The sequence below is a fragment of the Hesperophylax consimilis genome, chromosome 2 (assembly GCF_061612785.1).
Source record: "Hesperophylax consimilis isolate HC1 chromosome 2, BYU_Hcon_1.0, whole genome shotgun sequence".
NCBI classification, from domain to species: Eukaryota; Metazoa; Arthropoda; class Insecta; order Trichoptera; family Limnephilidae; genus Hesperophylax; species Hesperophylax consimilis.
In genome coordinates, this window is record NC_142837.1 from 15,149,668 (window position 1) to 15,176,925 (window position 27,258).

The following is a 27,258-nucleotide window of genomic DNA, read 5'->3' on the forward strand; positions in this document are numbered from 1 at the left end:
TTATTTTAACAAACAGTTTACGATTTGACAAATAGCTACTAAACCATTTTAGCATGTTATCCCTTATTCCTAGAGCAAATAGTTTTTGGATTAGTAGTTTATGGGATACTTTGTCGAATGCCTTCGAAAAGTCTGTATATATACAGTCGACTTGTTTATTTTCTGCAAATGATTGTATAATGAAGTTTTGAAATACCGTTAAGTTAGTTGCGGTGGATCTTCCTTTGATAAAACCGTGCTGTTTTATTAATTAATTTTATTAATTTGGGATAGATTTCATCAAGGACCAATGATTCCAAAAGCTTTGGCAGTACTGACTGTATACAAATGGGGCGATAATTAGCTATGTCAGTATCGTCTCCTTTTTTGTAGATCGGTGTAATGAAGCTAGATTTCCAGCGGTCTGGAAAATGTCCAAGGGACAAGAGACGGTCAAATAGTAATGTAAGTGGTTTAGATAATGTATTAGAGCATGTTTTGAGGAATATTGGTGGAATGTTGTCTGGGCCAGCGGATTTGTCAGTGTCTAAGGAAAGTAATTTTTGTTCGCAACACTTTTGTGTGATTTGGCAGTTTGTTAAGTTTGTGGTCATATTAAATTTGTATTCGGGTATTTTATCATCTGGAGTGTCTTCATCATATACATTTTTGAAGAAGTCCGAAAAAAGGTTTACAATATCCTGTGTATTGTTTGCACTGATTCCATTCATATGCATTATTGGCGGGTAGTCTGTGTTTTCATTGTTCATTTTTTTAAGAAATTTTCAAAGGTTTTTGGATTTAAAGACAGTGTCCTCGACAGAGGTTATGTACATTTTGTAACATTGTTTGGAAAGATCTTTACATTTTTTCCTAGTTTTGCTAAAGATTATATAATCATTTATGGATTTACTTTGTTTGAATTTTTTGTGTTGACTCTTTTTTTGCTGAAGAGAGGCTGTAAGCTCTGATGAAAACCAAACCGGGTAGGTATAGCTTCTTGGTGTGTAAAAAGGTACATAGGATTCAATAGTATTAGAAAAGTATAAATAAAGTTTATCTAACGATTCATCAACGCTTTCATCGGATAAAAAAGACCAGTCTGGATTTGAGAAATGGGAGTTAATTGAGTTGAAGTCGGTTCGTTTAAAGTTTAGTACGCTTTGTGAAAGTTTCCTTTCATTATCACATGTCATATTTAATTTGATGTATAGGGGAGGATGATGATTATCTATAGGTAGAAGTGGATCATTTGAGAGTTCAACAGACATTTTAGGATAGTTTGATAAAGCTAAGTCTAATAAGCGATTGTTACTGTTATATATAAAAAAATCATTCAAAGTCAAACATGAAAGTGACATTAAAAAAATAGTATTGTAGATTTTTAATTCTAGAGAAAACCCTTACTGTAATGGATATTATTAAAAATGGAATGTATTACCAATTATAGGACGTCAAATCCTAAATTCTGTAAAAATGTACTACAAACACACTCATCCTCTCTTCAAATCTTACAGCAAAATATTAGATCAATTTCCAAGAATTTTGACGAATTCTTGCTACAACTTGATAATATTGGAACCTCTTTTCATATAATTATTCTTACTGAATGCTGGATACCAAAAAATTATGCTCCTAAAATTTTGAAAGGGTATGATCACTACAGCACTTCAATACATACTAAACAAAATGATGGAGTTGTTGTCTATACCAGAACTGACCTGATTGGTTTATCTGTCAAGGAAATCCAAGTCAGCGGTGCAAACTGTTTGCAAATAACTCTCAAAAATGACACATGTATCTTAGCAATATACCGTTCTCCATCCTCTTATAATATTTCACCATTCCTAAAATCAATTAATAACTGTTTAACTGAATTATGTAATATTAAAAATTGTATTATTGCTGGTGACCTCAACATAAATATTCTGCCCACAAACGAACATCCTCAGTGCCAAGAATACTTAAATACGCTCACTTACCATGGATTCCAAAGCACCATAAACACTCCCACACGTGCTACATTAGACTCCATTTCATGCATCGACCACATCATGGTCAAATCCAACTGCCCAGTAATATCTATTGTATATGAATCTACACTTACCGACCACTACACCACTATTCTTTCCATACAAACATGCAACAGAAAAGACAAACATAAAAACACAACAAATAAGAAAAAAATCATTCAAATCAATTATGATTGTGTTCGTCAATCTCTGATGAGTAAATCATGGTCAGAATTACTTAACATTATAAATCCAGAAGACGCCTGGACGTACTTTATCAATTACTTACAGACTACCATTAACGAACATACAAACATAATTATAAAACATATACCAAATAATATTTTACCAATTAAGCCATGGATTAACCACACTATTATTAAATCTATCCGTAAACGTAACAAACTCCACAAAAACGTTATTAACAATCCTTATGATATACAACTTCGAAACTTTTATAAAAGATATAGAAACATTTGTACCCAAATAATAAGAAAGGCTAAAGAGATATATTACAAACAGAAAATAGAAAACTGTAATAATGATCCTAAAAAACTTTGGAAAACACTTAAAGAAGCCACCCACTCTCAACCTAATCCTACGAATGACTTAAAACAACTAAAAGTAAATGATAAAATATTTAGTTTTTCTAATAATCCCGATATTATTGTTAATCATGCAAATAAATACTTCTCAAAAATAGGTGAACAACTCGCAAAAAATATCGATGTAAACCATACCAACTCCAGTTCACTGAGCTGTAATACAAATTTGCCCAACAACTTGCATTTTAGTCTAAAACAAATTTCAAATGAAGATACTAGATTGATCATAAACTCATTAAAAAACTCGTCTTCAACTGGCTTAGACGATATATCAAATATTGCCTTAAAAAAACTTGTATCAGAAATAACCACTCCCTTAACAAATCTTATTAACCTAAGCATCCTAAAAGGCCGATTCCCCGACAATCTAAAACACGGAATCATAATCCCAATACATAAAGGAGGCTCTAGAGCGGACATAACGAACTATCGTCCAATTACATTACTAAATTCACTATCTAAAGTCTTTGAAAAAACTATTAATAATCAACTAATTGAATACCTTGAACAAAATAACATACTATCACTCAACCAGTTTGGATTCAGGAAAAATAAAGGCACCTCCGAAGCCCTGGCAACAGTTACCGATTTTCTAAATGAAAACTTAGACAAGGGATCAAAATGCATATCAATATTTTTAGACCTGTGCAAAGCATTCGATACTATCTCTCACTCTAAACTTTTACAAAAACTATCTAATATTGGTATAAATGGTGATGAACTTACTATTATTAGCGATTACCTGTCAAACCGAAAGCAAAGTGTGAAAATCAACAACTGCAATAGCAATCAATTACCAATTAGCTACGGCGTACCTCAAGGAAGTGTTTTAGGTCCTACCCTGTTCTTAATATACATAAATGAATTATGTAATCTTCAAATAGATGCCAAAATTGTAAGTTTCGCTGATGATACGATTCTCCTCTTCAAATCAAGCAATTGGAATGATGTATACATAAAAGCTAACAGGGGCATAACTGTGGTTAAAAGATGGTTAAACAATAATACACTAACAATGAATGTGACCAAAACTAAATACATTGAATTTAGTATTAATCCTTCCTTAAGAAACCCAGAAAATCAAATTAAAATTTGTGCTTGCAACCTGACAAATCCGATAATATGTGATTGCCCTTATTTAGAACAGGTAACTAAAATTAAATACTTAGGTATTATTTTTGATAGCAATTTAAAGTGGAAAGAACATATAACCTCTACAGCAAACAAACTTAGAAAATTCATTTATTTTTTTAGACAAACTCGCAACTTTCTCAACCTAAGCCAGCTCAAAACAATCTACTATGCACTTTGTCAATCTTTAATAGAGTATGGTATCATAGCATGGGGAGGAGCAAACGCTGCCGCCATTGATCCAATATCTAAAGCTCAGAAACTTATAATAAAGATTATCCTCAAACTACCAATCACAAGCAGTTCGGATGAAATCTTTAGGAAAATCTGTGTTATGGACATTAGGCAACTTTATGCCAAAAACATACTAACACACCTCTTCAAACACAAAACTACTTTTGACAATATCCAAACTGCTCGTGATACTAGAACAAAAGGACATAATTTCTTACAAATCCCTTTCGCTAAAACAACTTTTGGCCAGAGAAACTTTAGATATTTTGCAACAAGGCTATATAATGCTCTCCCACTAGCCATTAGACTGAACGATTTTTTTCTGAAATATAAAACAGACATCAAATCTTGGATCATCAGCCAAGACAGATCCATGATAAATTTTTTTATAAAAATCCCTACATAAGTATGTACTCCAACTAGATGCTGATTAACAAATGTATCATTTATTATTATTATTTATTATTTTATTTTCTATCTTTTTCACAATATCATTTAATGTAGTGAAATATTTAATGTATCAAAAAATATGTAAACATTTTTAATGTATCAAATACGTCTGTCTCGACACAGGTTTATCCTAGTGAGACAGACATCGAAAAAAAAAACCTGTAAAAGAAACTTTATATTGATAATAAAAAAAAATAAAAAAAAATATATATAAAATTATGTTGATGACAGTTTAGAAAGTTTACCATGTCCAAAATTTCACGTGCACGATCGTTTTCACTTTCGTTTATGATGAGACCACAGTTATTTGCTTTCCATATTAAGTTTTGTAAGTTATAATCCCCAAGAATAACAATTTTCGAGTGAGGATATTTTGATGAAATTGTTTCGATGTCTTGACAGTGGTGTCTATATGACTGAGGGTCAGAAAGTGGTGGTAGATAGGCCGTTCCAAATATAATTTTCTCGAGAGGAGTCGTTATTTGCACAAAAATATGTTCGATGTTATTGTGTTTCGTGGTTAATTTTCTTGCTGACAACTTCTGTTTTATTGCAATTAAAACTCCTCCACCTCTTGACTTGGAACTTGATCTGACGTTTCTGTCGCAACGAAATACTTTGTAGTTAGTAAGACCGAGTTCAGTCGATTTGATTTCCGAGTTTAGCCTGGTTTCCGTAAGTATAATGATGTCATGATGATGAGAAGGTAGAGCTGCTTGTAGGTCATCGAGTTTTGATCGCAGTCCGCGGATGTTTTGATAATAGATTTTTATGGTTCTGGTTCGGTTAGGTGGGATTTCTCGAATATTTTTGTAACTTCCTAGTTTTTTGGTCGATTCGGCACGATTCGGGGGGTGGAGTTTATGTATTTTATGGTGACATCTTCACCATTTTCTTTCCTTTTTTCCAGCTGAACCCTCAGATCGCTCAGAAATTTTTGTTGCGCCGGTGTTGAGTCGGAGTAAATTCTAACATTGTTCTTGAGAAGACTTCGTTTGCTTAGAATATTTCTGGATTGTGTTGAATTTTGTAGTTCTATTTTTATTGGTCTAGGCTTGTCATTTAATAATTTTCCAACCCTATAAAATATAGAAATATTTTCATTTGCTGAATTGTCGATTACACCGATTATACTGGTGACAGCTGCCTGGTCATCCAAGATCCTGCCAGCTTCTGTCGCTTTAATGCTTTCGGGCACATTGCAAATAATAATATTTTTAGATCGCACTTGTTGTTCATTCATTTCCGAAATTGCCTCGCAAATATTAAAGTTGTTTTGCGAAGGATTTGCTCTAATATCCTTGTATGCACGCAGTTTACCTTCTAAATTAGCAGTTTTGGATGCTACAGCTGAAGACATGGTACTTATGGCACTTAAAATTTTACATGCAATTGGGGAAATTTCAGAGATTTGATCCTTGTTAAATTTGTTGGCCGGATCAAAAAGTACTTTATTTAAGGCATTGACAGCTATTTCTGCTTTGGAGATGAAATTTTGCACATCCATTGTGAAACGTTTAAAAATTCACTATTCACTGCTTATCACTGTTGGGAGTCGATGATTTATTTTTGCTTTTGTTGACACAGTACACAAGTTCTTCCAATGCTAAATACTGCTATGTTAGTAAATAAGTGGTGCTTGTTAATATTCGATAATATTTATGTGTAATAATTCACTGTAATTAGTTTAAATGTCTAATTTTGACAGGAGTAGATCAAAATATGTTTGTACTGTCAAAAGAGTATTGTTGCCATATTTATATCCAGTGATTATCCTCACCCAGTCATTAGAACCAAATATACTCACGAGGTATGCTACTTTCCGCTATTCATTATATTATTATTATGTTTCCGATTCTACTATGTACTTATTCACTAATACTTCTATGTTCACTTACCTGGGAATGCTTCGATTATTATCACATGCTTGTTTTCATAAACACTATATTATATTATGTATGATATACTGTTTCTGGAAATGGATCAAAATCGTATAGTAGTGAAATATTTTTTGCTTAGCATTTCGTCTGAATAATTATGATTCAATTACCTCCTGATATCTTCAATGACACAAATATAACTTGCAACTCGAATTTGACTGTCGATCTCAGCAAATTAAATAATTACAGTTGGAAGTCTTATAGTTTAAAGATTATTCACCAGAATATCAGAAGTGTACTGGACGGGAGTCCGCACAAGACTAGATTTGGGCGCCGGTTCCAAACCGTGTCTTCAACCGATGAGAATGCTCCTTTACGGCCGATGATGATGATAGTAGAAATATTTATGATGAATCTGCCTCCCGCACCCAGGTTTGGTGAATGTTGGGCACTGGGTGTGCTTTCGTCTCTGCTCGCTTCTGGCGTTGGCGGTTTTCCAGAGAAGGGCCGGCTGGTCTTTAAGAGGTAACACCAGAAGGTTTGGAGCAGAAAACTTGGCGAGGTGAGGCAGATGATGGGCAGGAGTCACTTGTTGATAAATAAAACGCTTGGTTTCGGTGGTAAAGATGAACTAATTTTTATTTTTGTGTCGCTGCTTATATGCAATAAGCATGACTCGCACCCGACATTGGGCTTTAAGTCCAAGAGTGGTGGGGGATTCTACCCGCGCCAGTAATGTGTTTATATGCCCCGGCAAAATGTCGCATATTCATTTTGCCGGTAGCATAGTCGAAGGTAGTCGCTTGAATTTGCGAGTTAGAAAAGATTTTGAAGGCTTACATGAATAACAATTACATAGTTTAAATGCATAGTAGTTATAATAATGTGTATCTTGACAACTAGATTTTTTGTTTGTCAAGATACGACAAAAAATAAGAAAATTTTGTAAATAAAAGTGTAAAAATGATCTTGAGCGATCAAATTTGTAAAATATTGTTAAGTTAGCATTTTTCCCAGGTCTCCCATAACATAGCGCTTAGAAAGAGATAAGATTCACTATGCTACGAGGTTCCTGGATTTTCGTACACGCAAAAAAGGTAAAAAATATTTTTCAAAAATGGTTATACATATATGTGAAAAACAGCTTTTTTAGTATCTCCTCAGCGGTAATATAAAGCAAATAGTGTTTATTTAACTACCGCCGAGGGGATGTACAAGTAAAATACGGACATTTGCAACATTTAAAAATTGATTTTTCCTAGTAAATTTTACATAGAAAAAGTTGAACATCGATCCGCTCGGCAATGATAGACGCGCGATGCGGTATCGACGCCGTTCGGGGTCAAAGTTTTCAGGCCGCCTGGGCCAAAAATTGGAACAAAATGACCAGTGGCGGGGAGTGATGATTTTGCCAGTGGCGTGGGGTAGGCACATTTTATAAATGTAAAACATCTTTTTATGAAATTTAATAATGTGGCCAACTACGTCCGTTACAAGAAGTATGTCAAAAATTGATGATTTTCTATTATTTCTAGATCGATTCAATCATACTTTTGAGGTTTTAATTTTATCAGAGTGTTGGATCAACAAAAACTACACATCTAAAATAATACAAACTTACACGAAATATCATTCAATTAATAATATAAATAAATCTAGTGGGGTCGTTGTTTACATTAAAGACGGTATTCAAGCGCAAGTCGAAGAAATCTTAGTATCGCAAGGTAACTGCCTTAGATTTGTTCTTAATAATAACTTATGTATTTCTGCTATATGTAGATCACCTTCTTTCTTAAACATAGATTCTTTTTTAAATTCACTCCAAACTGTTATCAGCAGTTCCGATAAATTTGAACGTCAAATAATTATAGGCGACCGTAATATTAACACCTTATCTCCATTTCACCCCCAATTCGACGACTACCTACGCATGCTCACAGAAAACGGATTCATAGCAACAATCAATACACTTATTTGTGAACAGGGCATGAACAAATCCTGTTTAGATCACATTAACGTAAAAAATATTAACTTAACTGACTCTTTTGTTATCCACACTTCAATTTCCGAACACTACACAACAGCCCTCTGCTTTAAAGATAAACCGCCCACAACTGCTAAAATTAAGTACGTCCCTCGAACAAACTACAAGAATTTAATTGAGGACTTGCAATTTGAATACTGGCAAAAAGTATTTGATCAAACTGATACTGACATTACGATGAATAAATTCATCTGCATCCTTCAAACATACATCTAAACATACAAGTAACAAACTCATACCGAACAACCAGTTAAAACTTACGCCCTGATATCTCCCGGCCTTGTCAAATCGATTCACAAAAGAAACCAACTACACAAAAGGGCGCAAAATTTCCAGATAATATTTTAGTTCAAACTCACTTTAAGAAATACAGGATTATGCAAAACGATTATTAAAAATACTAAAGAAAATTATTATAAAACGTTCGTTTACGAAAATTCTTATTCTCCAAAACGTATGTGGGAAGCATTTCGTAATATTAGGAAAACAAAAATTAACAGGTTTTCCGAAATTAAATCATTAGATATCGGTAACACAAACTCCTCTAATCCTAAAAATATACCGAATTTTGCTAATAACTACTTCACATCGGTGGGAACCACACTTGCCAAGAATATCCTCGATAAATGCAATAAAACTGAAACCGATCTTGCCAAGTTGGTCACCTCTAACCTCAACCATAAAATAGACAATATACAAACATCGACGAACGAAGTCTTGGAAATAATTGACGACCTAAAGCCATCTAACGCTTGTGGACCAGACAAAGTTTCGACAAATCTGCTAAAAGTAATTAAGTCATTCATAGCAACTCCGATAGCTTTTATATCAAATCTAAGTCTCAAATCAGGAATATTCCCTAACCATCTAAAACATTCAATTGATGTATTACTACACAAAAATGGAGATAATTCTGCGATTCAAAATTACCGGCCGATATCTCTGGTCAATTCGGTCTCAAAAATTATCGAGAAAATTGTCAAAAACGTCTTAGCTTTTACCTTGAAGATAATAACATTCTTTCTGAAAGACAATTTGGCTTCCGACCGGGTTTAGGTACCAAAAATGCCATTGGCAATCTTACTAAAGTCATTTCTAATAACATCGATCGAGGAATTAAAAGCATCGCGCTCTTTCTGGATCTGGCTAAAGCTTTCGATACCATCTCGAACAAAATCCTTTTGAAAAAAATTCAGCTAATCGGTATTCAGGGGCAGTTACTTAAATGGTTAGGAAGCTATCTAGAAAATCGAAGCCATAGATTTAATATTAGTGGCACTCTAAGCGATCCAGCCAATATCGAATTTGGTGTTCCACAAGGAAGTACTTTAGGACCGATATTGTTCAATATTTATATCAATGATCTTTGTAACAGTAACCTTGCCGATCATATCATCACTTTTGTTGACGATACGGTCTTAATATTTGAGGCGAAAAACTGGTTCAAAACGCATAGAAAAGCCGAAATTGGGATAAAGAATGTTGAACATTGGCTAGATAATAATCTCCTTACTCTCAACACGGAAAAGACAAAATTTATAAGTTTTAGTGCAACTCAAGCGGGACAACCCAAGGAAATACTGAATATTACTATTCACATTTGTAATGAACCGAATACTTGTACTTGCAAAAACCTAGAATTCGTAGATAGTTTAAAATATTTAGGAATCACCATAGACAAATATCTGAGATGGGAAGAACACATTAACTCAACTGCCTCATAAGTCAGAAAACTTACCCACCTCTTTATGACTATCAGAAATATTCTCTCTTTAAAAGATATGAAATCAATATACTATTCCATGTGTAATTCTTTACTCGAATATGCATCCCTAGGTTGAGGTGGCTGTGCCAAAACAATATTAGACTCCCTGGTTAAAGCACAGAAATCACTACTAAGAGTCATCCTCAAAAAACCATTCAGGTACCCCAGTGATGCATTATTCACGGAAATAAAAGTTCTCGATGTTAGACAACTGTATATTAGAAAGATCATATTACTTGCACAAAAACAACGTCAGCACTTCCCTTCCATCGACCACCTTCACGACACCCGACTTTCAAGGATTAATCCAATAGTCTCAATAAAAACCACGATGTCCCTTGGGCAACGGAAATTCTCGTACTTAGGACCTAAATTATATATCATTCCTAATGCTTGGAAAACGAAAATGATTTATTGATGACGACAAATGTTTTATTTTTATTTCTTTTATTTCTTTTTATTTAGGAAGCAAACAGTCGTACAGTAAAAAAATTATAACAATAAACATTCATTTGTTCTAGACCAATTAAGTTCCATTAAATTAAATGTAGATTTAGTATTTTTTACCTACACAACATATTAAATGGCAAAAAATAAACATAATAAAGAAATTTGCTACCAAAAAAATGATATCGGAGGTGCAAATAATCCAAAATAGAGCCATGCGTAACATTTTTGGCTTGCCTTGGGATATACCTGTTAAAGATATTTACCGTCACGCACTTGTTTTGCCATTTAAGATGGTTCCTAGCTTTGAGATAACAAACACCATTTTAAATATTATTCAGTGTAACACCCACACAAATATAAAACTGAACTATAACAACGATGTTCACCAATATAATACACGACAACACAACAAACTACATATATCAAAAATACACTCAACAAAGTTCGGACTGAAATCATTAGAATATATTGCCTACACTAACTATAACAAATTGCCTGAAGAAATATGCCTCTAACAAATCTCGAAACGATATATTGAAATCCTATTTTTTCAAATGTTATTTGGAAAACGAGTCATAAGTAGGTACAAACTCTGTTCTGATAGCCGTCCTAATTATCTCCAAATACCAAACTTTGTACATCCAGAGATGATGAGCTTTTTTAATCTTCTCATGTATTTTGAATGTAAAACATCTTGTATTAGGTCTGTTTATTTTTGACCCCGTACTTTTTAATGTATTTTCCTGATTTTGTTTTTATGCATTTATATAATCCATCATTGAGTATACTTTTTCAACTTTTTGACACCAACAGTACATAAATCAAATGAGTGATTATAAAAATTCATAAAGTCTTATAAGACAATTGTTTTTGTAACATATCTGTAAAGTGATTCTTCATATGTTGTGTTTGTATGTCGCTTCTGTGAAATGTTTTGTAAATGTTTTCTTCATACATTGTGTCTGCACATTGGGTTGGGTTGGTTATTTTTAATTTTTAATCTAATTTTTCTGTACAAAACTCTTTTTTTAATTTTTTTATTTCTTCTATTTGAAAACTACCAATTGGCGATCCCTTAATGAGTTTAATAACTCATGGGAATACAAAATCGTTTGTTGTATGTTTAAAAAAAAAAAAAAAAAAAAATACATAAAATTAAAAACAAAAAGAAAATATACAACTTTTCTCATAGCTATACTATTCACTACGGGTGATAATAATGTACTTTTCACAACAAAAAAATCGAATAAAATAAAAGTATTTTAATTTAATAATTTATTAAGCTGAATTTTATATGATATTAAGTTATGGTTGAAAATGTCTACACCTCGTAAGGCATTGTGAGTTTCACAGATACGTACTATTACAGAGTTTTGCGCATATTGATCAACAACTGACTCCTTGATTTAGGGAGAGTAAAAAGTGAAGATATGTTGATCAATAGATAATCTCACTATAAAAAATTATAAAAAATATATATGTACATTATTGTCAAAACACTGATACACTGATACAAAATCCATAAAATACAAAAACACATATTTATCACCTCTGAACATAATTATCAATTCTGTATTAATCTGTACTTTATTTATCAATGCTATAGATTATTTTCTATATTATAACTTATAAACTACCCTTCCCATTTTTTCTACCTTACAAATCCTTTGGTAATCTGTCTTTTTATTACTACTATCTGGCTGTTATTTTTTACTTTACCGGTTTTGTTTTATATTAAATGCTAAATTATAATATGAACTAAACATGTCAATTTGACTGGCCTAAAACAGGATCCATTCCTAGTTGGCTAGTCAAAGTTCCGCATGTTTTATTGTATGATTTTTATGTAAAATAAATTTATTATTAATAGCTACATTTTCTTTTTTTTTATTATTATTAATAGCTACATTAATAATTTCGTAGAATTTATCAATTGCTTCTTCCATACCCATTGAACTAAAAATATTCGACCAGTCAAATTGCTCCAAAAACTCGTTAATCTTGACGTAGTCAGCTGAATTAAATAATAAGACTTGTTGTGGTTGATGTATTAAGCAAGGTTCGTTTTTAAGTCTTATTTCTATTTAATAATATAATAATCTTGTGGTCCAAGGCTAAATGGAAAAATATGTGCTAATTACAATGACTATAACAATTTTGTAGGTATTTATTATTCACTGACGTGGAAGGTTTTAATGGAGCCTAATATAATCATTTAATATTCCCGTTCAAGAGCTCGACCAGATTAGATAAGTCTCAGATCGACCGTTTATTTGTAGCAATGACGCAATATATTTCATATCATAATGTTTCTGCTTCATGGTTATTTTTTGAGATAACCTTTTAGAGTTTTATGAAGAGATAACGAAAATTTGATTAGAGGTTCTATACTTCGAGGAGGGGCTGTGAAATCTAAAACATAACAAATAAAATTTCAAACGTAGACTGTTTTATTTGAATCATAAAAAATGATCGTATGCCCATGAATGAATGTACACTTGTACACCCTATCCTCGTAATTTAACATGACCTCGGAGGAATAAAGAACGTGACGATTTTAATATTACAATTTATTTTATTTTTATTTATTTCTATACATACATTACTGTGTCTACCAAATATTTACATTTGTATATAATACATACATTGAGAACTGTTGTTAAAATGGTTTTTTTTATGCTGGGTTTGAGTAGGTGACACTGTGGTGGGTAATGTTATATGTTTCGTGAACACCTCACTGGGAGAACCTGTGCTGAGGTGTTTACGTGGTTATGATTAAATGGTACATGTATTTATTTGTATTGGTTAAATTTTCTTATAAAAGTGTAAGTTGGGATTTTAATTTTTTTTTAATGGTTATTGTACATTGTTATTTTAAGAAAAAGGAAAAAAATATTTATTTATATTCACATATATACATACACCCATGTATACACATACATACATACATAAATACACATATATGCATGCATACACACATATAAGTAAACACATGTATACATACATACATACACATTCATCCATGATTATGTTTGGTTTGGTGTTACAATGTTTTGTATAAAATGGATATCTTGTTTTTTGATCCAGGCTGTGATCAGTTTTTTGTGAATGTTTGTGTATGTATTTTCCATTAGTAGTAGTTTCAGAGTGGTGGGCATACAATTAAAAAGTTTTGTAGCGTAATACTGGAAGTGTCTTTGTCCGTGTGTGGTGTATGTTATCGGTATGTTCAGGGTATTGTTTGTTGTCGACCTTGTTTTTATTGTTGTTTGAGGTGGCATTGGAATGTGTACTTTCTGTTGGAGGAAATTTAGTAGTGCAGATTTGGCATAAAGTTGTCTTATTGACATGACGTCATGACGAATTTGTGTGGAATGGTACTTGCAAGATGATTTTAATTATTGCCTTTTGATTTTTTTGTATTGGGTCGATTGCAGTGTTTGTAGCGCTTCCCCAAGCCAGTATGCCATAAGTAACAATCGATTGACAGAGTGCGAAATATATAGATCTAAGTATCGAATGTGGGAAAATGTTTTTTATTGACTTTATTAGGTGCATGACTCTTTTTAGTTTATTAGTAATGAATGTTATATGTTCAGTCCAGCGTAAGTGTGAATCAATAATGACCCCTAGGTATTTTGTTTGGTTTACCCTTTCTATACGCTCGCATTGGCAATTGGGTGAAGTTTGTTCACAGTCATGTAGAAACAGGTCTATGTTAGGTGGAGGTTGACCTCTTTGTGTAACACTATGTGTGATGTATTTTGTTTTTATTGTATTAACGGTAATATCACCCCTCTTTTTCTGGGATCTCAGTACAACAAACCTAACGTCATTGGACACACAGATAAAACTTTGTAGTTAGAATGGACGTATAGTAAGCCCGAAAAAGCTGGTCTGACGGTGCGCCATTTGGAGGGTAGTGGAAATAGTGAATAGTAATTTTTTCTACAAAACTACGTCATGAGGTACGCGGACAGGAATGGTGTCTTACGATAGGGGACGATTAGTAGATGAGGAAAAAAACAGATCTGCCGACCGGCAGCCAGGAGCTTTCACAGGCAGCCGGATTTAAAGTAGCTAAAATTTACGACATCAAGTACATGAATGAATCCAATGTATAACTGTAGTATAACCCATCCCATTGAAAAAGGTCTTTGTCTGTCGACCAGCAGCCTGGTGATTTTTTAACATCTTAGCCTATTATAGATATTTCTGTCGAAAAATCCTTCCGTAACCTCAAAGTAAATAAGATGACCATGTAAATTAATTAAAAACACTTCAGTGTATCTATATGTAAGTATTTTCCACAATACAAAGTTGTATGGAGAAATGCATTTTACGGAATCCAAGATTCCCGAAGTGATTTTTAAAGTGGGCGCACGCATATTTTTTCAGTTTTTTTTGTCCGAAGCCAAAATAATAATGCGAATAAACTTTTTATTTTGTAAAGGGAATTAAATGGTAAGCAGGTGTATTAAATTTTGATTATTATCTAATATTATTTCACCTTTTTCAGGTTTTCAAAATGGGGAGTAATAAAGATGTCGAGCATATCGCGCGCTTATAGCCTTAAAAAGAAACCCACCCACTGGATGAAAAGAAGATAAAGTAGTCAAAATAAGTAATATCGATGAAAACTTTAATTTTCTATAGTTTTAACCGATATTCAATGTCAGTGAAATAGAGTTTGGAGGTGAACTGAACTCGGATCTAATGTTAAAATGAACTATTATATTAGCATCAGTCTTGAATTTCTCAAGTTACCTACCAATTTGGTTCAAATTCTGGATTAGGGAGTTAGGGGACGTGCATTGAAAATGCATAATTTTGGCATCCGCTTTGAATGTATTGAATTCTCTACCTCTTTCACTATCTGTAGTGTGTTTGCAGGTGCGCTGAACTCGAATCTAATGACAAAGTGCATACTTTTAACCGCCTGAATTTCTTCATCAATTATTATTCTTTAAATTATTCTGAATTTCTTGAGTTGTCTACTGATTCCGTTCAAATGGTTGAAAATTTTGTTTGAGAACAAAAGCTGTCAGAGTCATTTATAAATCCAATGACTCTCGTATTTGGGTAAATTCTGGATAGTAGTTCTGGATAGGTATTACAATAATATATATATATATATAGATTATTGTATTTTTAGGGAAGTGTTGGCTGTTATTGAAAATACACAAAGGCAAGCAGCAGCAGTAATATAAATGACGTCTTTACAACATGATAGTCTTTTGAATAAATGAGGATGGCTGCTTATTATTATTATATATATATATATATATATATATATATATATATATATATATATATATATATATATATATATATATATATATATATATATATAATAAGCAGTGATAGATGATAGATTATTGTATTTTTAGGGAAGTGTTGGCTGTTATTGAAAATACAAAAAAGACAAACAGCAGCAGTAATATAAATGACGTCTTTACAACATGATAGTCTTTTGAATAAATGAGGATCACTTATCACTGTTTATTGCCGTATGAATAAGACAATAAAAATAAGTATTTAAGACCCTTTTTATGCAACAAAATGACTATGACTGTAGGTATTAATTTTAAACCTACATACATACACGAATACGTGGAGATCTAAAGCGCTGGGTGAAAACATATTTATATAATTGAACACAACTAGTGATTATAAATGGATATAAATCGGGGGTTTAGGATCACAGGATAAAAAAAACATCATTTTGAGTGAAACGCAAATAAAGATTTGGAATGTCCCCTCCTATGCCCACCTGCATTCTCAACAGATACGCCTAACTGTATTTCATAAACGGCTGTATGTACGGGATAGAGCTAAGTGTCATATTTGTAATATCTGTTGTACCACAGGGGTAAATTTTTCGACCCCTGTTCTTTCTGATGCGCATTATTGACCTTGGTTCAAAATCAAATTGTAATTACACATTCGATTCGCCGATGATCTTAAAATTAAAAAAGTCTTTTTCACGTAACCTCAATCGAAATAGAATTATAAAATAATTTTTCCTATCGTATTAATATATGGGTATATTGTCAAAAACTGTCTTACATGAGAGATCTAGAAATCACTTTTGATTCTAAACTCATATGTTATGTACACATTAACGACATTAAATATGAATATAGGATTTACTCACAGAATATGTAAATCTTTCAAAGACCCTCAATCAATTTGAACAATGCCTTAATTAGAAGTTAACTGGAATATGAAAGCACTATTTGGAATCTACATTACTGCAAATATGAAAAGATTTTAGAATTGGCTGATTTAGCATCGCGTTTGGCTCCCACCCTTCCAATCCCTTGGCTGGATTAATCCTCCATAACAACACATACAACCTTTTTGCTTACTGTGGTAGCAATATGAGATTTATAAATATCGTCAAGTTAATCGTACCCGGGAATATTTGTATTTCTTTCAAAAAGGGAACCGGTTAAAAAAATAGTAAGACTGTTACCTTTAATGCGGTCTACACGGCCATCTTAGATAATACGACATAAGTCTTGAATACTTTAAAATTAATACAGTTAAAATTAGAAGGGAAATGTTTACACAACATTATTCATGGCCATCTTGGTACTTCATAGGTGTCTTAGGAATATTGAAATAAATTTTCATAATTTCAATTCCATTGTTTAAGACGCCAAATCATGTTTCGTTTCATTCCGACGAACTGGACAATCATTTTGGCACCAGGAGGGTTCAAACATATTTTGAATAATATACGACATCATTTGTACATTGACTGCGGCGAGCGAATACTGAAATAACCAGATCTTGCACAGAAAATTAAAGTTCGCTAAAGTAAGGTAAAGATTTGCGGCCCAGTCGATTGTGGGACTTTTCTGTGCAGGGTCTGGATGTACGTTTTTACGAGAATCGGGGATGTGCCTTTTGTACTTAAATAAAATACACAGATAATTGTTTCTTTTGCTGTCATAATGACTTTATTATGTATTCCTCCGTAATATGAAATATTTTGTATTTCTTAACTTCAGTGTTCATTTATGTATTCACGTCAAAATAATGGTTCCCTTAAAGTATATAACATTTTCCTAAAGAAGTCCATTCAAAAATACATAATTTATTCTTGCATAAAATTTTGACCAAGCACTTGGTCTGGTATTTATGTATTATTTAAATGTAACTATGCTTTGAAATAATTCACATAAAAGAGTTATATTTAAGAGGAAACCGGGTGGTGTTTTTTTCCATACAAACGTATTCCTCATTTCCCTCTCTGGATTTTGACACTAGAGAAAATAGTTTTTTTTAAATAATATGAATATTGACCGCAAGCGTGTCGGTACGTTTTGATTTTTTTGATAAATTACTTTTTATAGGAGTTATAACCCTTCAAAAATTGTTAAAATTGCCTTTTTTTAACGCCATCAACAAACGTTCAGTATACAAATAAGTCGATGTATTTTTAAAAAAAAACAAAACGTACAGACATAGAATGTTTTGTTCCAATACATTTGGTAAAAAAAATCTTCGAAATAGGTTCAGTTTTGGAGTAGAAAAATGAGGACTACAAAACCTCGATTTTGACAATTTTATTTAGGTATTATCAGGCTGAGGTGCATGTGTCCCTTTCTCTCAGTATTCGGGGGTGAGGGGGGGCGGAGAGGGTTTTGTTGAATACGTATACAGTTAACGAAGTGATGTGACATTCTCAATAATTATATCGATACACTAGTCCACTAGTGTTGTCATGTCCCGAGTTATCGATGTTTTTTTAAAATTATTTTTCTGTTTGGTGACTTATCTTGAGTGTGCCAATACTTACCGAGCTTATTTACTAAAGTTATTGTGACAAATTTAATTTGTTTACGTCAAATAAATTAATGGAAAAAAATTGAAAAAAAAACACCTGTTACAGACAGACCCCGAGATGATTCCGTTCCGTATTGCCGAGTTGGATATGGAACACAAAAATTAATAAAAATATTTTTTGATAACTTTTGAAGGTTGTACTCAACATAATATTATCCCTTTATAGGACACTTATTTTAAGATACAACTACGGAACCAAAAAAAACTTTTATATTTGACTAAATATATTGTTCTAGATTTGAAAAAAATATATATATATTTTACAAGAAAATGTGTGATGGTAAGTACAAACACCACTGATCGTTTGAATGTAACTTGGTAAGTACATACACCACTGATGTTAGAATGCTGGTACAGCGTATGTTCAGTGGTACATGCATCTACCACATGTTGTTGAATCAATTTTGTTATTATAATATCATATTATACAAATGAATATTGAAATCTATGTATAAGAGGCACCATATTGTTTATTGTGCTACATATTAGGTACATACACATAACTAGTTTAGTTTTTATTTAACTTTTTAATACGTTATATTATTACAGAAAAATGCACTTTTGGGAATACCTCCTACATCACTTGACATTTTCAATCTTCTTCAATGACCTAATATTTTTTGTTTTTAAACGCTTTATTGTAAAAAAATTACTGTTTAACATGTACACAATGAAATTAAAACAATTTATGGTCCAGACCTTTCCCTCACCGGTAAATTTCTTGGTATGCGACCGTCAATTATTTCTGGTAAAAGGCATTGGTGGTAAAAATTTTCTAACAATGTAACGATTTTTTGCCAGATTTCATCGTCCCTCTCAATTTTTTCATACAGCAAACCTTTTGGACTCCACACAACAAAATAACAATAATTACGACGAGTAATATGTAACTGGCCTTGTACTTGGTAGAAGTAATTATGATTCCGTTTTAATGTTAAAGAATGGTCTTCCAATTTACAGTAATCAATTATCTTTTGTGCAATTCCCTCTTCTGGTGACATATTTGCTATACTATAAGGGCATTTACTTTCAATTATAGAATCCTCACCGATAAGGCCATCCGGACTTGCCGCTAAAAAGTTTTTGGTTTTATCGATAAATAGCCCACAAGCGGATACCTGCAAACTTGTTTTTTTTGAAAATTGCTCTATTGCTAGGCTTTCATTTTTTTTCCATAATTTGTGGCCATAGTTCCTTTGAATTGTGAGTACAGTAAAGAGTTTAATATTCCCGTAACTGAAGTTTTTTGACGAAGCTTATATATTTTTCCAAAGTTAGACGCCGTTATCCGCTTACGTCTTTCAATTGCCCACAGATTGTTATTGCTTTAGCCTACCGTATTTCGTTCGAGCTCTCTCTTATTTGTTGAACATAATTCTTTGAGAAATTCCTCTTTTTTCGTTTCAAATATTTCAGGTGGCATATCTGGTTCTAATTCCAATTGACCATAATTTTCATCGGGCCCTGTAACTTTTTTTCTTTTTTCTGTCATATTTTCATTATACTTTAGTTTTTTTTTTCGACACATTTGTGTATTCTCCTTCGAACGTCGTTTTCTCTCTATAAAGTGCTTCGTGTATTTGCCGGGACTGTGGCCTTGGATTTTCTTTTGTATTCTTGAATGGGTTGCCAATTCACTATTCCACGAAGCTTCTGCTCCAAAACATCTTGCTTGGTAAGATCCTCTTGTAGTAAAATTTACCCTTTTTCTACATATAAATTTGGCGATAACATTGTTGAATTGCTCCACAGTGTTATTTGTCACGTCAATAATAAGACTTTCTGCATTTTCTATTAGAGACAATAAGAATTGTTGGATATCAGTCCATATTCCACAATCTCGAAGATCTTTTACTAAATTTGGATCATCAGTATACTTCTCCGGCTTGCAATAGTACGATGCACAATTTTTATGACCACCAAACACATGATTTGCGGTATTTTTTATGTCCATTTTCAAATTTTTTATTTTATCACTTTGTACTGTGTTTTCTTGCTCTTTCCTGTAATTTACTGCTCCAACTACAGCTCTTCTCATGCGTAAAACGTTTGCTTCAACCTTTTTGCTTATATGAACTGGTACAAAGCCTTTAGCGTTGTTGGGTTTTTTTCCAAGTGCTTTCATTTTGTTGCAAAAATTGCGGAGTAAGTGATTTTTGCACTCTATTTTTTGTACTATAAGGTTAGGACTATATGGCATTTGTTGCATTTTTTTTTTTCATGATGCTGGAGTCGCCATCACCATTAAATTAAATTTCAATCCATGCATTTCCATGCTTCTCGAGAACCCTTCTGCTATAATGTGGGCTTCCATGGCATTAGCACTGTCACGCCAGTTTATGAAGCACCTGTGCTCAGAAGCAACTATGTGTAGTTTAGTAGCTCTAGCAGATATGCATCAGTATGAGTTTCGCACTCCCAGAAATAAAACCTTTTTAGTTCGTAGTCCAACTATGCACCTTGCGCCAGATGAGGAGCTAAATCCACTTTTGTACGACCTCTTTGCCCAGGAGCCACCTGCGACCACCGTTACCAAAGGATAGCCACCCTCGTCTACGTCACCGTTTAAAATAGCTAGCCTTTTTTCTTCTTCACCAGCTGCGATCATTTCTTCTCAGGCACATTCTTCAATTGTTGGCGCTAAACATTGTTATTTGTTCGTGTAAGTCTTACAATCCATATTTGGCATATTTAAAACCCCACAAATTTCATTCCATTGTGAATACCCATTTCCTGTGCACATCACTCCTTCGACGACAGCAGTATTTATAGACATTTTCCGTTTCGAGTCTTCAGAGTGTACGTATTCTATTTTCTTGCACATTTTGCACTCGAAAACATACTGGCTTAGAAGACCATTTCGTCGTTCCTTCACAAATTTTAAATCGGAAAATGTGCAGTTGGTGTGTTCGTGCTTTATATTTGATATCTCCGAAAACAAATATTTTATATCCACAATTCTGCGACCTTCGAAATTATGGGTTTCATCAATATGGTCTGGTTCTATCACCAAATCATCAAGCGTTGTTGATCATGATGAACTTGCGTTTTCGTCTATATTTGGAGCAAATGATTCATCCATGGAAGTTTCATGCATTAGTGAAGATGTAGTTAAGTTTCCAAAAGTAGTATCGATGACATCCATATCCCTGTAAATGCAAATGATTTATTTATTTAAATTTGTCCATCCCATTTTCCCGTTATACATGCTACATAATACACGGCTCTCATGGTATAAATCTTTAGGTTTTTCTCGTAAGTCGCTCACGTAAGAGAGTTATGGCAAAATTATCAATGTAAACGATACCCAGTGGTAATTTTGCCATAACTCTCTTATGTGAGCAACTTACGGGAAAAAAAACTTTACGTACGTAAAGGTAACCTTAGGAAGGTTCAGTAGTAAGAGTAACAGGAAAGCGATATTTCGACTTTCCTAGATGTCGAACGTGGTGCAACATGAATCTGCCGTTTGATACTAATAATCGGTTTTTTTCGTCTAGTAGATAAAAACAAACGCGCTTTGTTTCCATTTCTTTTACCCATTATTTATCTGTAAGAAAAAAAATTTTGAGTTGAAGGTAGGTAATATAGTGGTCGATTTTATGTAACTCAATTTCTAAATACACATATATTATGCTACGTATATATTTGCGAATAGTGGCGTGCACAGAATTTGAAAATTGAAATTTCGGAAAAAAACTAATTTTCAGCTACGACAACATCATTAATGTCGTATTTTCAATCTTAGGATTCTAGCCTACTGAAAAATCAGTGCACGCCACTCTTTGCGGACAGAGACGCGAGCCGAACCACGAATTATGGTAAAGGTACGAAGCAACCGCAAGCGGCGCAGCGTTTCGGGCAGTTTGCTTTCGCTTCGTTCCTTTCCCATAATCCGTTGTTCGGCTGGCGTGTGTATACGCAGCCTAAGACGTAGAATAATATTTATTATAGGTTACTAGATATGTTAACAAATGTACCGACTTGCACTAATGCACTTTATGCATACAGTCAAAACTGATGAATTTACGTTATTCAGGGAGAGCCAAAAAACAACAACATTTTTAGCGATATTTATATGTTTAATTAAAAAAGGACCTACCGCGCCTATGCTGACGTTTTATAAAAAAAGATGGTATTAATCTCCAGATATTACTAAACCAAAACAGCGTGCATCTTACTTTACTAATAGTAACAAGATGAATGAACTATGAGCGCAGAAGATATCTATTATATAGGAATACGCACGCTCAAGTCGCGACGCGTATTGACTTATCTGTTGCAGCAGGCAGCAACCTGTATACACGCACGCACAGGTCTCATTGACTTGTGCGTGTGCAGAAGATGAGCTCGGAGCAGGCAGTCACATGTATATACCTACGCACAAGTTGCGATGTGACTGAGATGATGAGTCAACAGCAGGCGCTCTAGTTGCGAGTTGCGACATGACTTTTTTATGTGTGCAGCAACCTGTATACACGCACCCACAAGTCTCATTTACTTGTGCGTGTGCAGAAGATGAGCTCGGAGCAGGCAGTCACATGTATATAACTACGCACAAGTCGCGATGTGACTGAGGTGATGAGCGAACAGCAGGCGCTCTAGTTGCGAGTTGCGACGTGACTTTTTTTATGTGAATACCGCACAAGAGTCCAAACTGCTCCCGTCTGGAGCCAGTGAGACTGTGGATTCCCCAATTGGCGACTTAATTGGACTAGTATTACAAAACCCTGTAAGCTGATAGCTGATTTGGCCGTAACTAAGTCGCCGCGTGTATCATTATTTCTCCAGACAATTATTTTATATTATATTTAATTAATATTCTTTTTAATAAATATTATTTTTAATATTGTGAAACAACATAAATTAATTAAAATCAATTTACTTGCGCACGCCGTGATTTTATTCCGAGACTTCCGGACTCGAAGTCGAGAGCCTTACCCCTCAACCACGGAGGCAAAATAAATGTATCTACGTACATATTTGTAGTAAGTAATAATAATAATAAAGTTAAGTACAATACAATATTAAATAATGTAGACCTCGCTATTTTATTACGAATATGTACCTAGGCACCTACTTAATTTTTGGAATAAATGAATAACAGTAAATGAAATAATAAGAACTGATCGCGATAATATGACGCGAAGTCGCTATCGGGCGCAGCGCGACCATTCGTGCTTCCAACACCTGCAGCCACGCACACACACGCATTGGGGTTCACCAATACACCGATAGCGCTTTTGCTGTCCCCGCTGAGATGAACGAAATAGAAATAATTTTTACAAATACCTATCGTTAAAATTTCTCGGCGCTCCTGCGCGCCCTTAAGAGATTGCGGACTATGACATCCCCATTCTCGGATATATTGTGCTACTGGAAGTAGTGGTAACAAGTACCTGCCTAAGCAGATCTGATTTCTAAACTCGAGTGGAGCCACTTGAAGTAACTAGGGCAATACTGAGAGCATCTACTACAACTAGACAAATAATCTACCTGCCATTTATTATTTTTATTGAATTATGTGTGCTTGAAATAATTCACATGAATAAATTAAAAATTAAACAGATTATTGTATTATTTTCGTGATATGAGCTTTCATGTGACAACCTTAAATATATATATCATGGCTAGCTCAGCGTGCATGTGTTTGTTATTGCGTTAAGTAAATTATAACTAATTTATAAAAGTGTCTTGACTAAATACTGTACAAAATATATCTAAACAAGCGGAATTTTTACGCTGGATTGAATTCGCTATTACGTAAGCTGCAGCTACTAAAAAGGATTAGAAATTTGTAAGCAGATTTTATTTTCAAAGTTTTAAAAGTTTTATTTTATTTTTTTTATTGGTTTTCAAGCTACAATCCCGTTAAACTTCAATAAAGCAGTTTGTCAACAGGATGTTAATGATCAATTACATACATACAAAAATAATATTATTACTATAACTATACAATTAACACACCTAAATTAATATAAACTATCTCTATTTAGTAACCATTGTTTCAGCATATATCTCAATCTATTTGTGGAATCGCAATTTTTTATATTAATGGGTAACATATTAAGCATTTTTGGCACGTTAAATTCTAGGGTTCGCCGTCCGTATTTATTATTATATTTTGGAACAAGCATTCCTTCATTCTTTGTAAACCTTGTATTATATTCATGTTCCACTTTCCTTTTATAATCAGACCCAGTGATAGTACAATTCGAGTTGCTTGTACAATGTCGGATTCATTTATTGACCAGTCGTTGAAAGAAACCACTCCGCTCCTCGCAATTCGGTTTGTTCCCTCACCCTTATTACATGTCTATGGTTTCCCATGTCTATGGTACAGCAAAGTATTTATTTATTTATTTAATTTGAATTTAACATTTGATTACAATAATGACGTATTGCCTATTTCACTAGGTGTGTAACGCCTGTGTTGAGATGGCAATTTACAGAGTGGTTGTTAACTAGGTTTTTGTTTACACAATATTATGAAAATGCCAGATAAAATAAAATCAGTATTTTATTTTATCTGGCATTTTTAAATCAGTATTTTATTTTATTTTTTAATTATACAATTCAAGAATGAATGTAGAAGATGAAGAAGAAGCGAGAATATATTTAAGTAATTAATTAATAAAATTTCAGTTTAACCAAAAGGCATAGTATATATATATAAACACACAGTAAGCTTTTTTTTATATGTTATGAAATACTACTAATGTGTATGTGTACGGGACGTGTTTGCCTGCACAAGAAAATATTGTAAATAATAAGCACCGGCACACATCAGTCCTCAACCTGGGTAATGATTTAAGTAAAACACCGTGAGGTGTTCTATCCAAACCATCATAAAAGAAAGACGATTCGAATCAAAATTCACATTTTAATTACAAGTATTATTTTGGTATACAGAACGTACAAAGGGGTGTAGCTTATAGGTACTTCCTATTTTTTTACAGCCAGCCCAATTCACAAGAAATAGTTATATGTATTTCAATAAAACTGGGATTTAAAACACAGATAGAAAACTGATACAACCGGAATCCTTTCAGCGATAATTTCAGATTGGAGCACATTGTGTATCATCGTGCCATACGATACAGTAAATGGCTGGGCGACTGCTGCAGCAATGGCCAGTTGAAGTTTGATAAACTGGGATGTCAAAAGATTTTACATGTGACTGTCTCAAGGCTCTAGTGCTTATTCGTTCTTCATACATAAGGGTATTTTTAAATTGATGAAGCTGGATATTTTGTGGATATTATTTTTTCAGGTTAGGAACATTTAGGACGGGTTGTTTCGGAGAATCTGAACAATTCATCAAATTTCAACGTTCATTTTCAAGTTCTGTGAAAGATTTTTTCAAGTTCTGTTTTTATTTCAGTTTTTTCAAGCAACTAGCCTGCAATGATATAAAAACAGAACTTGAATAAGTCTTTCACAGAACCCGGAAATGAACGTTGAAATTTGATGAATTGTTCAAATTCTCCGAAACAACCCGTCCTTAGTGTCTTAAAAATAAAATCAGTGCTCGTTCTTAATGGGACTTTAGGAATAACGTTCAAAATTATTTTTTGAATCTTTGCTAAAGCCTCTAGACAAGTATGTGTTGCACTACTCCAACTGATAATACCATATTCAAGAGACGATTGTACAAGAGCACAGTAAACGTGTTTCAGTTGTTTTCTATTTAAAATATCCCTCAAATTTTTAAAGAAATAGATGAGTTTCCTCAGTTTTTTCGTTAGGTTTGTAACATATACATTCCATTTAAGAAGATCGTCTATTTGAATACCAAGACATTTAATAGTATCAACTCTACTTATAGAAGGACAAGTAAATGGCGTTATTACGGGGTTACAGCTGAGCAGTTTGAGGATTTGTTGAGACGGTAAGAGCTTATTTGATATTCGAAATATATTTTTTTTGTTTTGTCTGTATTCAGGGTTAATAAGTGAGCATCAAGCCAATTTTTAACAGTACTAAGGCCATTTTCTGCCGTTTTATAGACTTCATCCCAAAATTTAGAGTAAAATAGCAAAACAGTATCATCGGCAAAAGTTGTGATTTGTCCACAAATCTGTAGGTTGCATAGATAATTAATATACACGGTGTCCGAAAACTCGTAGTACAAGCGGGAAACTGGAGAATCTACACCACATAGGGAACCCAAATAAACATAAAGTTTTTTGATTTGAGCATTTTCACCAAAAAAAATATTTTTCGGCTTTTTCAGGGTTAAAATTTTTTCATCATTCGATCTGAAACGCCGACGCAACGGATAGAAATTATTATTAGCATAGGTAGGTACTCACAATATGTAGCGATGTTCCGATCTCCAATTCAAAACACAAACACGTCACATAAATTATTTTAAATGTTCACCGTTAACTTTCAAGCACAGTTGGGTCCGTCTGATGGTTGATTATTGCACTATTTGAATCATGTCATGAGTTAATTTTTAATGTCAATGATAAGTCTCAAAATCAAAACATTAAAAACGTACAACTGTTTTCAAACACGTTGAACGCATCGATGGTAAATCTTAAAGTATCGCTATCAAAACAATAATAACGCGTATTAAAACACAAAAATTTCGACCAAAATTTGCTTTTATGTTTAAATTAACGAGAAAACTTCTTAAAGCAAAATGCAATGTAAACAATCACATAAATACGGCCACGTGCGGCGACCCATAAACCAAAACTGACCTACTTACGATTTAACAGAAATGTCACATCTGCTTATCGTGCGTCTCTTTCCTTCATATGTTAGTTGAACCCAGCATTCTAGAGAAAGCTATATTTTGCGAATATGTCAGAGATAGGTATGAATTTTAGAACAACAGATG

The 27,258-nt window shown here is 33.3% G+C and overlaps 1 protein-coding gene across 1 annotated transcript in view; it reads right to left on the reverse strand.

The window, feature by feature from the left end:
* The window catches only part of LOC149425722 (gonadotropin-releasing hormone receptor-like), a 627,687-nt gene that overhangs the window by 478,428 nt on the left and 122,001 nt on the right, over window positions 1-27,258 (reverse strand). The window lies entirely within an intron of this gene.